The sequence below is a fragment of the Lagopus leucura genome, unplaced genomic scaffold, assembly GCF_019238085.1.
Source record: "Lagopus leucura isolate 7727_CA_CO unplaced genomic scaffold, USGS_WTPT01 Super-Scaffold_100022, whole genome shotgun sequence".
NCBI lineage: Eukaryota > Metazoa > Chordata > Aves > Galliformes > Phasianidae > Lagopus > Lagopus leucura.
The window spans coordinates 4,009,689-4,025,233 of NW_024962275.1; the positions used below are offsets into that span (position 1 = coordinate 4,009,689).

At 44.4% G+C, this 15,545-nt stretch overlaps 1 long non-coding RNA gene across 1 annotated transcript; it reads left to right on the top strand.

Moving 5' to 3' along the window:
- Window positions 1-10,887: 10,887 nt before the first annotated feature.
- On the top strand, window positions 10,888-12,177 carry LOC122184405. Its single transcript, XR_006180545.1, has 2 exons — window positions 10,888-10,936; window positions 11,747-12,177. It is a non-coding gene; the product is annotated as an uncharacterized LOC122184405 (long non-coding RNA).
- The last annotated feature ends 3,368 nt before the right edge of the window (window positions 12,178-15,545 follow it).

Consider the following 15,545-nt stretch of genomic DNA (forward strand, 5'->3'; position numbering starts at 1 on the left):
AGCAGAATGCAATTCCGCAAATTAATTTGCTCCCGACCCAAGGGTTAGCGCTAATTTTGCTCCAAGTACCAGGAGAGCTTTAACGACCGCAAATAGCAAACACTTGCTTTTTCACTCCGTCCCACTCGGAAGCCCAAACTGCCAGGTTTACAGTGCCCTCTAGTATCGCTCTGGAGCATTAGCTCTCCTGTGCCACCTCCTGAGCTGCCGCGCCGTGCAATCGTTTCTCACCACGGCGCATTTTCCATCTGCACTTCGGTGCTTTGGCACCCGGCTGCACCGCTGCCTCCCAGGCGGGAGGAGGGACGCCTTGGCTTTCATCCCTCTGCAGCAGTCCCACTGTTTTCTGCTAAAAGTGCTCTGCTTAGAGGGTTGTGTGTGCTTAGTGACAGTTTGTCAAAGAGATATTAATGATAACTGGCCTTCACATGGGCACGGTACCCACAGCTGTGCTGCATCACCACGAACCAGCAAAACACGCGTTTAGAGAAGGAGAGGGAAGGACGAAGTAGAAAAACCTGAGTCATATGAAAACCATCCAACGTTACCCGGGACCACATCCCAGCCAGCTGAGATCTCTTCTTGCAAGGACTTCTTCAAGCTGTGACCTTCAGCCCTGCTTGGATGGCTCAGTGGAGCAGATGCAGGACGATTCCCCTGTGGGTCTCAACGCGGCGCCTGCTGTGAGAGAGGGCGGTTTGTAAAGCAGCTCTGAAGCTTCCAGCTGCTGCAAGAGCCTGCAGAGGCTGCTGGGCTGGGATGGGACAAGGCTGGGATGGGCTGCTCACATGGCATCCACCTCATCAACAGGGATTTCTCTGATGGGCAGAGCCAGGCAGCTGGTGAGCTCTTGCAGACACAATCAAGGTGTTGGCACGTGGAATTTATAAAACTGCATTAAGTAAGCAGATTAATCAAGGCACTGCTAGCAGCCATGTTCAGATTTTTACCATCATTTTATATGGCTGCCAGCAAGAAATTGTTACCAACAAAAGCTGGCATTAAAAAGTACCTCTTCTAGCATATGCATTTCACATCTCAGTGGTGCTCCTTCGAGATATGTGATAGCAGGAGAAAGCTTCCTGCTGCCCAGGCCTCTGCTCCTCGTGGCTCTGTTTGCTGGGCTGTGGGCTGCAGAAGGCACTTGAGCTGCCCTTCCTTGGCCACATAGCAGAGAGAAAAGCCTGGCTGAGAGCAGCCCATGCTCATCTTTGAGGAGATAAACAGTCCTCCCTGCTTTTAAACCATCTGAGGGGATAACACATCTATAGGTGAAAACACCAGTGTGTCAGAAAGACGGCAACAGGTTAGAAAAATGCAAGTTAAGAAGTGTAGAAATAAAGAGGAGCCCTAAGATGAAGCCACAGGTATGAGTTTGAAGGCTGGATTGAGTCTTAGCACTCTTACTGACTTTCAGAAACTGCCCATGTAAGACAGTTTTCTATCTCTTGTGTCACAGCTACGTGTAATACATAGAAATGTATTTCTTTTCCAAAGTGTCACTGCAGGGCAGTGGGACAAAGAATGAAGAACTTAATGGAACAACCTGAAAAAAATCTCATCCTTCCCCTCCCAGCTCCCAGCATGCAAACAGCTTCTGGAGCACAGGATGGAAGCACTGTTTTATCAAGTCAGATTCCTCTTCTCGAAACACTTTCTTGCCCTCTCATGTACTCATAAATTCAATGTAAATACTGAACTTTCATCTTTGCCAATGTGATTCCTGCACACGGAGCCACAGGAGTCTGGAAGAAGAGGTCCATAGCCCTTCTGCTTTACATTCTAACTCCTGCTACTGGCGCGTTAGCAATGGAGAGCTACCTCATTCTATATGCAGTATGTAAGTAGTTTGACAGGGATGTCTTTTTACAGCTAAAGTGTCAGCTCTACCTAGATGGATTGGGGGTCTTGAAAGACTCCACACAGCTCTGCATCATCGTCTGTAAAGAATTCAGTAAGTGTCTTAAATTCCTTGCACAGCAATACAAGCAACTGCCTCAGCTTCTCAAGGGCACTATACCTTTGATAATGAATATATTTAAACAAAAGGCACGGGGGGGAACCTTTGCTGAATAGAATAGAACGCAGCTTTCTACTTTCATATTTCACGGGACTTGAAGGTTCATCATTTATTGAAAATAAAGCTGCGGACCATTGGAAGCATGCTGTCTGGGTCTCATTTTCAGAATGCTTTGCAGTGGAATTACAAGGAAGTGCTGTTCTCAGACACAGCCCTGCGTTCAGAATTCTCTAGGCTCTTCCCTCACTTTTGCCCTGCTCTGTTACAGCTTGTTTTGTCAGCTGAGGAACTTCTTTTGCAAATCTGTTTTCTCCTTTCTGCTTGAAAATTATATCCTACGTAGGAGCAAATTTCCATAAGCCTTCAGGACTCGAGATTTATTGTTATTCCTCATTGACCAACAGCCAAATTAATTTGATTAGAGCGCAGCTCTCGAGAGGCAGTTTTGAGGGAAGTGGAGTCCAATCACGAATTATCTGGGATCGGCAAACGAGCAAAACCCCCCCGGCAGCATTCACTGCTTCCTTCACGAGCTGAACTCACCGCGCATCAGCAGCATCTCCAGCTATTGCCTCACCTGTCACAAAACATCTTCATTGCAATGGAAGGACCAAAGCTTGCGCTGCCGGGGAGCTCACAGCCCACAATAACAGGCGCTGCTAAACAAACCCCGCAGGGGGTATCAGTGAGCTGATGGGAATGAGGCAACCGAATGTCAAACCCCAGGCGCAAGCACTCGACAAAGGGGACTGAAAGTGGCAGCTGGTCCCTGCCTCGTGGTTACCAACTGATGCTGAACAATAGTGGGGATGGGGGGAGGCTTTGAGTGAGGCTTGGAAATGGCAAGCAGCGTTTTGCAGCGAGAGAACAGCCAGGAGAATCATCTGCCTGTGGGACAGCTCTTCTGTCTGCAGTTGTTCTCTGAGATCCATGCTAACTCGTGCCCTGGGCACATTCCCAGAGGCTGAGGCCATCAGATCAATGGGCCGCACTCCCATCACCTTGCAATGTGATATTTGCAGCTCTCACAGACTGCCAGGGCCGCTGGGTCAGTGTCCTGAGGACAGATCACAATGCAAACCTTCCGTGCTGCAAACATTGTTTGGGAGTTCAGGAGCTCTGTTTCCCCGGAATCAATACTGGATGAATGCAGCAGCGTCGTTCCGGAGGCCCTGGGAGAAGCCAGCTGTAAGATGAGATATGGAACTGAAGTGTACTTGTAATACCTCCTTGTAATATTTTAACCATTCAGCCACAGCTTTGGAAGGCAGACGATGAGCTGTGCTGCATAAAGCAATGCTAACCAGAGTAACCGAGTCCTCTCACTCTGCACCTTGCCCCTCTATTTTTATTTCTATATAATATCCCTGACTTGAGTTCTTGCATGGCATTGCAATGCATAATTGAACTCCTACTATTTTCCACTGCAGGAATGGCTGCACTCAGTTTTGGGTGGAATTTCTCTGGAGAGGTTCATCTGCAAAAATACTGCGTAAATGCAAACTATTAATTGCTGCTTCTCTATTTTTAAGTTGGGAACCAATGGCTGCAGGGGTGAAGTTGGCGTGTTGGCTCTCTGAGTTATTAAACACACTCACCCTGTTGAAGAGCAATTTGCTCTCCTCCTTTCAACTTTTGCTTTTGCTTTATTTATTTATGCAGAAGAGCGCAGCTTCTTTACAGATTCTTTACCTTCTTCTTGTTTTTGGTGGTTTTTTTTTTCCTTCACACTGTGAATGGTTTCCTAAGCACCAAAAGATAATTTGGGGTCTTTGTTCCAAACATCAGCATCCTTTCTCAGTGCTGGTCCCCAACCGTACTCACAGCTATGAATCCATACAAAGAGTAATATACAACCCGCTGGTGCAACAGGCCAGGAGACAAAAAATAGCCCATTAAGAGGGCAAAGCTAATCAATACAAACAGCAAAGATGAAGATTTTAAAAGCATCTCAATGAAGTCAGGCACAATCTTAGCAGTCAGTCAATGAAAACTGAAGTGTGCCAGGGAGGAAACTGGGGGGGCAAGTGAAATGGGCACAGAGGAGAGGAGCCTTCTTAGCAGACTCAGACAGGTTTCCTGCCCAGGGTGCAGGGCAGGGCAGGTCCTGGCTGCACCTCAGTGAGTTGGAAGGAAGAGCAGCACTTGAAGAGGTGAAATGCTGACAGCACACAGGAGAGGTCAGTTCAGGCTCCTTCCTGCCTCTGCTGTTCCCCAGCCCTTCCAAGCACACTTAGGACGTGAGCAGCAAGGTTACAGATTACCCTGTGTCAAAGCACCCATGATCAGTCTTCCTCTTCTGTTTCCAGACTAACCCATTTCTCAGGACAGATGGCATTGTGGTTTCATTCCCTACACGGCAATAACTAATCTACCCAGGAAGATGGCATGCTAAATTGGTTCTGTCTCCTCATCCCCACAAGTAAGGTTCTGGATTTGGTACCAGGGTAGCAGTTTGCACTGCTATTGCATTAGCAAGTCCTCAACTCTCAGTAGGAAACTCTGAGCATCTCTTCACCCTGTGTAACACAGAGCTCAGCCAAAGGCATCAGCACTGTGGGATTAGTATCAATAAGGCAAAATGGCAATCAAAGTTTTCCACCCTGTGCAGCAGAACTGGCAGAGGAGGAAGGATACTTGGCTGCTGTAGCTCTGCCAGTCCTTGGCCTCTGTTGAAATTGCTACAAAGGCAGAAAATCACTTCTGCTAGCACTGAAGGAAGCAGCAGCACTACGGAACTGCACTGGGATCGTTAGAGTGGTTAATATTCAGCAGGCATATTGCTAAAAAGACAGTGCATGCTAAGAAAAAAAAAAAAGCAAAAAAAAAAAAAGCAACAGATACAAACAGTGACAGTGGGATTTTTGTAAAGCAGATAGCAAGCATCCATTAAGAGTGGAACCATTGCCACGGCACATTGCATTGAGGTCGTTGTGGAGTGGTTGTGAGACCAGTCCCAGGCAATGTGGGCCATATTTAAGACCATGAATTAGAGATTAAGTGCTTTTTATTGCTTTACTGGTCCTCCAAGGATGGCTCCTCTACTTTGGCACACTGTATTCCTGCCAAGCCGGCACTGATGCTTTGATTGGGGGTCCAAAAGAAATAGTGCTTGTGCCTGCACATACAAACAGATATTTTTCAATTAACCTCATTTAATTAATTAAAAAAAAAAAAGTCAGAACTGAAGGGACTCTTGGGACAGGCCCTCAGCTGGAGATATCGGCTGTCATCGTCAATGTAATGCAGCTGTAAAAGCAGTTCTCAATGTATACACAGACTGTAGTCCAAAATGTGCTATCAGGCAGAAAAAGCAAATCCCTGTGAAGGGCCACCTCTTGCTATAATGCAGGTCTTTTCTGTAATAGAGTCAGCTCTGATACAGGGCTATTGCTGCACTGCGAGCTCTAATAAATATTGATGCATCAAACTGTATGCCACCTCTATTTTGGGATGGAGGCAAAAGGCAGCCTTACAGAGAATGAGTCGCAGCCTTGCTAGGGAAATAATGCATTCCCAGGGCTTCTCTTAGGAAATATTTACCTTTGCAATGATTGTACCCTGCATTTCTCCAAAGAATCAGCCCCGGTTCCATTTCACTCTATGGAAGAGGCACGAGGTCTGCCTGTGCTCTTAGCATTCTGGGGGTGATGTCTGCACATCTGCCCCAGTGCCCACCCAGCATTTTGTCATGCTGCTCCTCAAGGTCATTCCCTACCAACCAAAAAGTCATGTGCTAAAAGCCAACCAACCCACCTTATAAAAAGAGGCTGGTGTTTGCAGGGTATCTATTTCTCGTGGTGTAATAGCTCTACAAAGAAAACGAAACATGAATATGTATGCGTGTCTTATTAGATAATCCTTTCATTTCCCTGCCTGCATTGGGTCTCTGTATTTAATGTCTTACCTAAGCACATCTGTTAGTATTACTAGACCAAACATCTGAATGCACGCTTGCCTTTAGACGTAACATTATTCTAAACATAGGATATAAAAGTAAATAAATATTACACTAAATATTTATGCTTAGTATCCCATGTAACAAATAGTCTATCAAATATTTACCAGCCTTACCTGCACACTTGTGGGCATAGCTGCATTGCTGCTTATGCTACAGAGTGCTCTTGTGGTTGAGGGAAGCTCGCTGTTACAGATTCTGCAGCAGCCTTTCCACGAGGCTCTCATTAACGTCAGGGTAGGTGTCTGTGGAGCAGCAGGGTGTTTCTGAAGTGCTGGGATGCCTTGCACAGTGTTACTCTGGGAAGAAAAGAAAAAAAAAGAAGAGAAAGCAAAAGCCGCCTTTGTTTGTTATGAGCCCTGATCATCGGCTTCTGCTCACAACATGTTGGTGGAAAAGAACTGTGTGCGTAGAAATGTGGTTTTGTTGGGGAACAAACCTCTCAGGTTAGGAGGTAGGAGAGAGTGAGAAGAGCATCGTGACGTTTCCTTCAGCAGAAATTCGGTGGGGCTGAGAAGTGGATGAAGGTCCCACTCCCTGTGGGGAGCATGTGCTGCTATCAGGAGGATCTGGGCAGATTTAGGGCTAATTCCAGCTTCGTTACACTTACTGCCCTGCCAGCAAACACTGCTGCTGCTGTTCACTCAGTGTAGATTCCAGCAGAAATAGTTTCCTGCAATTAGTCGGCGACGTTACTCAGAATTTATGCAATCTTAGGTGGCAGCAGCCACAGTTCTGACTCCCTCGGGTCCGTCTCTAAGCAAGGTTTTGTATTCTCGTGATGCAGAAGGGCTGCGTTTCCCAACAGCAGACAACAAGCTTTGGAAAAAGTCATCCTAGAAGAATCCCAGCAGAAATGATGCTTTGATTCAAATATAATAGCAAAAATGTACCTAAAAGCCTTGTTCATTAAGCTCACTGCTAGCTAAGTCATTAACAGAAATATGACAGGGATGACGAAGAAGCACAACTTCTTGCTTTTTGTGGTAGATTAAGCAAAAATCTTAGCTGCAATAGGCTGATGTGGTTGCAACTGCGTTTATTTCAAACAAACTGGTTTTTCTGGGTCAAATGTTGACACTGGAGAAGATCTGGCCTCCCTCTGCACAGCAATGTGGTGTCAGCCAGCAGGGCTGGGGCTGAGCTTGGTCAGGAAGAGGAGACTGCAATGGAAATGGAATTAAAAAAAAAAAAGACCTCAAAAGAAAGCCATTAAGTGCTTTTTCATCCTAACCAAGTTCATCACAAAGGGTGGTTGGGAAAAAGGGTAATATGAGAGTTTCTTATTGAAAAAAGTATCGATTGTTAGGAATCAATAGCATTAAAAAGCTGTGGCTTAAGCAGCAAGCTTTGAAGGACTCCACGAGCTGTTCTGTTCCCTGCCTGCTCTCCTGCCAGAGCTTGGAGAGCTTTCACCTGCAATCCAGCAACTGCGGTGATGTGATGGTGGCCAATATATATTAAAAAAATTAAGGTGTCAAGTGTGAATTTTATTACCTCTGCAATCAGATGCACTTCCTTCACTCAGCTCATTTGCAATTAAGTCCAGCTGTTCTCTGTAGAGAGGACTCTTCCAAGGAAATTGCTGTAAAAAGTAATGGCAGGATTTTCCTTGGTGCTTTGTTGCAACTATTTTTCTCCTAGTAGGCTTGTAAAGGGCCTTGCCTTTTTATTCAATGGCCAAGAGGATATCTGTCATTTTTTCAGGCATTAGAAAACGAATATGTCAGTGCTAGGGCCCATAACATTTATAAGGTATTTTCACTGTATAGCAATAGAGAGCTTTAAACTTGAAGGAAGGTGTCCCTGCCTACAGGGTTGGAACTGGATGATCTTAAAGGCCCCTTCCAACCCAAACCATTCTATGGTTTTATGATTCTCTGAAAGAAAGTTTTTGAAGTCTTATTTGTTTGGCCTGCAGAGGTTTTGGCTTACATACATTGGGCTGTTTGTTAACTGACAAATCGGACAGAACTGGATCAGTGTTCTGCACTGGGTTTTTCCTGTCTAAAATTGAGTATGACAGCCAAAGAGGGGCACCAGAGTGCAGAACTCAGGGCATGATCCTTCATGTCAGTGTCATAGGGCAACGTCCCACAGCAAGGGCCAGAATAGAACACCTTGAGCTCACAAAACTGCAGTGCTGGGACTACTATGAGAGAATCTTGTTTGGCTTTTAGGCCAACGATGAGAATAACACGCTTTTGTAGCTTCTTGCTGTTGTGCCTGAAATGATCTTTTCCCTTTTTGTCACTCAGGAACAGCTTAGATGTGTTTTTTCAAATCTTCCAGCAATCCTTTTAGCAACATTCCCAATCTGGGTGCTGCTGTCACTCCTGAGCAGCGCCTAAAATAAAGCAGCGAGATTTGTACTTATTGACATTATTTTAAGATGGAATGCTGAGGCATTAACTATGACAAAATGAAAGGGAAACACTAATACATGAAGGATAGGAGACATTGCTATTGCGGATTTCTTTTTAGCCAAGCAGAAATAAGACTCCTCTAATGGTGAAATACGACCCAGCTCTTGCAGAGGGAGTAATTTGCTAATTTGTTTAATGTTGTTATCTGTGCAGGAAAGCCTTGCAAGGAGAAGAATAGAGAATGGATGCAAAGTGCAGGTTATTTTTGGAGGCAGAGTTCAGCCACTCTGTATTCTCGAAGGCGGTGACCAGATTCCTGTTCTGGCAGCTGTGAATACTGAGGAGAAAACGATGACTCCTGGTTGTAAGCTGTGTTATCGTTGCTATATTGACTTGCATTGCAAGACTGAAAGTAATGTCCTACCAACAAAACCCTTCCGCTGATGCAGTGGAAGCCCTTCTGCTAGTACAGTATATTTGAAGGACCAGAACGAGCTGCAGGAGAAGAAATCTCCTGTTGCTACTATACTCATATAGCTACCTTGGCAAACCTTCATGCTGTACAATCCCACCTCCCATGTCTGCAAATAGCAGGAGTTAGCTGGCACAATTTGAAACAGTTCTCCAAAATAGTGTAGCAGATCAAGTTATAGAAGAAAGCTCTGCTGAACATGCATGCTCCCGTGTACAGGCTTGAGAACAGATTGATAAATCTGTTAGATGATTAATCAAAAGATTTCGGATCAGTCAGAGCTTGCTGCAGAGGAATGTAAAAAGATGAGGTCTCTGTGAGAAGATTGGATTTTACAGAAGTGATTAGAAAATGAACCTCAGTAGCACATGATTAACAGGGAAGGAGAAAATGGAGAGAACATCCTGAAGTTCATGCTTGGGGTGAACTTGTACGTATGTGTTTTACTTGTTCAGCTTGCTTGGTTGTGGTTAAGTCGCTGTCTCTAGGATAAGGGATGCACTTTTCAGTTGGAGGTATTTCCTGCAGACAAGTCTTAATGTTTGCTGTGCTATGAATTCATCAGCTGGGTCTCCCTAGCAGGAGTGGGAGGAAAAAGCAGGGAGCACAAGGAATTAAATAGGTTTGCTTTTTTGAAGAAATGCGTAGAGCTTGTGTCTCCTGTGATCCACAGGAGAGGGAGAGCCCAAAGCCACCACAGGGATTGTGGATAAATGACAGCCACATGAAGGTCTGGTGCAACTGTGGAATGAATAGTATTGACCTGAACGACATCGTGTCCCACTGCTCCCGTGCTGTGTTGCGTTCCTTTATGGGATATGTGGCTGTTAATGCTGTGCCATGGACATATACCTCCAGATGAAACTCTGAGAAGGTCCTTTCCTCCTACAATTTGGTTAAGCTCCTCTTTGCTCCAGCTTTTGCTATATTTAGCATGGTAGTTAGCAAAGGTTTCAAGAAGAAACATCCAACCACAAGGGAATAAAAGACAAAAACAGGATTTCTGTGCTTCTCTTACTAGTTAGCAGGATTGCAGGGAGCACACAAAGCACTGCCTCCCAGCTCACTGACACCACTTGGATGAGGAAGCTGCTTGCAGAGCTGAAGCTGCACAGTCTGCTCATTCATTGCAGTCCTTTGCATGCTTCTTTTCCTGCCTTCATACGTAAGGCTGATACACAGATGCTTTAAAGGTGTCTGGGTCACATTTCAGCTGGTTTCCGGTAAGAGAAAAAGCACAAATGTGCCTTTTCACTCCATAACAGAGCAATCGCTGTAGGAAGCTGGAGACCTGGTCTTGACTGCTCCCCACATTAAGTGCATTTATGGTTTGTGAGCTGTGATCCATCAGGGAGGTGCATGACAGCTTCTGGAGAAAGCTTTCTGGGTCTCTTAAGGATTCCCGCAAGCATTATTCAGTCATCACATTCACAGCCTCTGTATCAGCACTTACCGCTGGGTTTGGCTTTAGTGAAGAGGGGCATCTATAGAAATCTGGCTCTGTTTAAAATAGCAGACGTGCTTAAGACAGAAGTCTGGGTTGCAATACAGCGCTCCTTGTGAACAAGCAGGTCCTGCATCTCAATGTTGTGTGGTTTGGGATTTTTTTTTTTTGTAATTTGTATTTTTTCCAGCTTCACTCTAAGCTCAGAAGGTGACCAGAATTAATTCTTCTTTCATACATACAAAAATCGAGCATGGAGTTTCTGAATTGGAGCATTCAAACCCTCCTGATTATATTTTCAGTTCTCAGACATTTGCCTTCTGACATTCGGAAGACAAAGGGAATCCTTCCATGATGTCACGAGCATCCTCATGAGAACACACAGGAGCAGCTTTGCCACAGGAGATTATGGGAAGTTTGGGACCTGAGTGGCACTGTATGGGAACTGTTGAGTCACGGCCTGAACCACTGATAGAGCACCTGGGGAAAGGAGTGGGTCAGCCATGGATGGAAGCACAGGTGAAGGCAATTCGTGTATGTGACCAGAAGGGGTGGAACCTGGCTGCACCTCTCTTAGACCTCATTTAAGGGCTGACTGGCACTGGGGTGGGTTCTCTTTCTGGAGATCCTTCCTTGGTGGAGCTTTCCCCTGCAAACCTGGAATTTTCTGATATGGGTGAGCAATCTTCTTCCCTTCCTTTATAGCATCTTTCTGTCGTGCAGGTCCTTCTATCGTTACACCTCTGGTGTAATGCCTCTCACATCATATTATCTGTCCAATTGCTACACCATCATGTTTATCTGTCCAATTGCTACTGGCACTTTATGCAAATACACAAAAGATCTGTTTCTTTGATACCTGAGGTTTTCATTGATATCTGCTGCCTTAAGCCCAGTTCCCATAACACTTTGTAGACTGAGCCACACAGGGAAACTGTGTTGTCTGCTGCTCCCTCTTCCTGGCAGGAAATGCCTGGTGTCCATAAGCAAATTACCTTCTAGCAGCTTATCTCATCACTTTAAAGGAAATAATTAAGCAATTCAGAATGAAAATAAGATTGCTTGGCACAACTCTTGCCTTCTCCTTTTGCATTTCTTGCAGCAGTTTGGCACAGACAGAGCCAGGTGCCTGTGCACAGCTAAGCCCCGCACACAATCAATATCAGAAAAGATAAATCAGCTGCAATTGACTGCAGGCTGCACTGCCACTAAGTGACGATGAAAAACGATCACTACTTGAATGCACTGCATTTTTATCTTTAAATCTTTCAATAGACGCCGTGTCAATAACAGAGCACTAAATAATCTCCAGATAGAAGCAGAATCTTTTTGTTCAGTCTTTTTTCTTTTTTTTTTTTTTTTTTTTTAAGAGGGAAGATGGATGTCACTTCTATTTATTTATTTTGAGACCTTAAATACTGAAGTATGGAATAAGACCTGCGAATTCCAGGGGATGATTGTTTAGGCAATGTCTGTCTTGTTTCAGGAAGGACTGACTGCTTTCTGCTGGAAAACACAGCTCAGTTCCACAGAAGGAATGCAGCAAGGTAGCTGTGAGCAGAATATGCAGAAATAAAGCAAATAAGGATTTTTCTTCTCTTGCTCCTTTGGGGATAATATATCACTCTGAATTGGATTCAGCTGACAGAAATGGCCTTTCTTTACTTTAAAATGCCTCTGACCTTTTCCTCAGTTAACTGGACACCATTTACCACATTGGCCTGAGAAAAAAAGCAAAGTCTTTTTTGGATAACAGTTTCAGGAACGAAATCCAACTTGTGCTGGATCTGCTGATCACACGTGGCTCTGCTCCTTCCCTGCTCATGCGACACAAGCAGTGTGACTGCAGTGTGTGTGTAAGCTCATGCTGCCAAAAGGAAGGGAACGTTCAGTTTTAAACATGTTTGACTGAAGTTATCTTTGTTGTTGGCCTCTCTCTCTTACAGCTGGAGAAGAAATTAAAGGAGGAATGTAACTAAAGCTGAAGATTAGAGAACAAGACTTTGTTGTAGGGTAGCTGATGCTTTCAAGGCAGTTCAGCCCAATTTCATCTGTTAAAAATCCTGCTGAGATTGATTGGTGGATGGAGAGGTGTTTATGAAAGCCAGCAAGTAACTTAATTAGGATGAAGAGTTAGGAGGAATCTCTTGGCTTTTATGATGAGTACTGGAACAAATGGCTCTTGGCATGCGGCTGGTGGAATGGAGAAAGCTAAGCTCAGAGCTGGGCAGGATGGTTGCTTGGCATGCTGCATTCGTGCTTAGAAGCAATAAAGCTGATGATAGCAAAAATAGTGCTTGAATCTGATTTGTATCAGGTCTCATTGCCACAGCAAGGCTCCTCCCAAATAATATTTACCAATTGGGATCTTTAGAACACTTTGAACATGATTGTACCTGTATAATCAATGACTATTAAGATGTTATAATTACAAAACAAGAGAGTTTGGCAAAGCAGATAATGATAACAAAAAGAGAATGGATAGAAAGCTTCCCCCCTATCCTGGCCTCACTCACAAAACTCCAGCAGAGCAGATCTTCAGAAGAGATCCTTCCCCACTGGCAGCCAGCTCCTAAACAGCTCTAGGAGCCAGGCTGCACCCCTTCCAGCAGCACAGGTGAATTGCCTTCCCCTGTGCTTCTCTGGCTGACTCAGTGCTTGCCTCAGGTGATCAATCAGAGGTTCAGGCCGTGGCTCAGCAGTTCCCATTCAGTACCACGTTGGTTTTTTGTCTTTTTTTTTTTTTTTTTTTTTTTTTTTCTTTTTTTCCTTCAAGAGACTGGGGGGAAATTAACCTCTGCTTGTCTCAGTTGTATGTTAGAGCTTGGTCCTGCCAAGAATGACCATATATTGTGTGATGGGCTCCATCATACCATCATGGGAGCAGACGCATGGCTGCACCTCTTCAAAGACGTGCTACATTGAATGAATGTGCCCAACCAAGTATGGAATAACCATGTTTCAAGCTTCTCCTTCCCTGCTGTAAAACCCTATCTCCAGGGTTATGCAGGGAACTCGTAAGGTGGGATTAAAGCATCATATCCAAATTCCGCTGACCATTGTTGGGCAGTGAAGCTAGAACGACTGTGCCAAATACTGGCCCCCTATGATAAGGGAAGCGGAGTGAACCAGTGTCAGACAGAAATCCTGAGGGGTAAGACAATATTCAAAAATACAGCCCAGCAATAATAATTAAAGAAAAAAATGCAAATGGGATGAAACCAGACAATTCACAGAATTAAGGACTATCCCAGAATGATGTAAAAGCCTGCAGACCTCAGGTACAGGAGGCAAGTTTAACCAATTCTAACACTGCAGAATCATCAATGAGAGCAAGAAGCAGCAACTGGGTCATTGTGTCTCAGGCACTTGCATAATGCAGAGCTACGTGGCTGTTTTTGCTGCTCTTTTGTCCCTGCTGATGTCTTATTTAACCTGCTTTGGATAGTTGTCGTTTTGAAAATGTGCAAAATAGATTAAATTTTAACTGCATCACTTAAAAATACATGTGCAGATTTCTGAAGTGACTGGGATCTGAATGTATAGGGCAACAGAACATGACTCAAAGCCCAATTTAAAGACAGAAGTATGTTTTGAGCAAGCATGAACAGTTAGACTGAACAGCAAGGCAAAAGCATGGAGTTTTTTTTTAGATGTTGAGTGGACTAAATGCAATGTGAATTTATCTGCAAACCATCTGTGATTTCTGGTATTTTTCGATGCCTTCACAGCTCTAATTTTAAGCAGTTACGTAGCCTTTAAATAATGATAGGTTCTTCCCATTTGGTTTTACATCAGACTCCACACTTGATCACTGAATGCTTGAAGAAGAGGCTGAGTATATTCCTCTGCAGAATAAAACAGCAGCTTTTTATTTTTGCAAGTAAAATGTGACATATTTTGGGACGGATTTTCTACATGCATAAAATACATCATGAGTTCTGCTGGATGCGGTTTACTTTTTGTGTTTAGCTTTACGCTCCTCATGCAAATTCAGTGCTGGGATAAGGTGCTGGGTTGACTTCCCTGGAGGCTGAAACTCCAGACACAGCACAGAAGAGCAGCAAATCTCTCTGAATCACCTTAAAACTGATATCAAGGGTGCTGGTTTCATCAGACAAAAGGGAAATGGAGAGTCATCATCCATCCAGTCCTCAGCAGCTCTGCTGACAAATCCGCTGTGTGCTGGTGTGTGTGATGTGGGCACTCTATGACCACAAATGGAAAGAAGGCACTGGTCGAGGAGCTGATCAGCAACCCCAAAAGTGTGATTCCCATTCTTGCAGTGACCCCTAAGGAGACTGGAAGTCTCCAGGTGTGCTCTCCATACACTGTGTTGGGAGGGAAGGTCATTTCTAGTAAGAGCTATGTCTCCTGAGAGCCTGAAACAGTTCTGAGTTATTCCAATCACCCCACAGGAAAAGTGATGATAACCACATTATTGTCAGCTCTGCTTGCTGTTTCACTCTTTGTTCTGGCAGAAGGTTTTTGTTCACTGCTCTTGGCTATAGTGGAAGATTCTGATTCAGGGAGCAATAAGAAATGGCACTGAGGATGAAGGCTTCTCCACATCTGGAAGTATCTTTGCCATTCCCACACAGTCTAGAAACAGGTAGGATGCATTCTTTTCTCCAGGAGGAAGCCCCAGGCATGGGTTCACAAATCCACAGCTTGTCTGCTTCGAGACTGCATTGTGTAGTATGATCTGTGGCAAACTGAAGACTGAAATCCTGAAAGAAATGGATGGATAAATTGCGAGAATATTTGGCTAACAGTGTTATTGAGCCTGACAATTATTTGAACAAAAAACCCATATCCGTTTATTGCATTTATCTGAAAGACTGTCAAGATTGTAGCGATGAAGCATGAAGAAATGGAGGGGCCCTGCTGGTGGGTATCAGTCCAGAATGCCATGGAATGAAGATCAGCACTTATCTATTTCAGAGGAAGATGAAGATCGTTTCCTACAGTGTGATTTATTACGTACACTGCAATATTTACTGCAATGTTTGTCTTGTCTTGTCCAGGCATTGAAGGGAGGCTACCTGCACTTGCTATGAAACTCAGTAGCGATCATTAGTTTTCTCTCCTGGCAACTAAATTATTTCTTTTTAAATGCGAATGCTTTTCTAATTGGGCCCTTTCTTCCCTAACAAATGACTTTCAGTGCTTCTGAAAGGATTTAGAAAGCATCCCAATTCTTTGGTGTTGCTGATTAATCACAGCCCACTTAATTCCTAGTAGCTGCCATATGAGTACCATAATGTACTTTGGTGTGAAAGGTT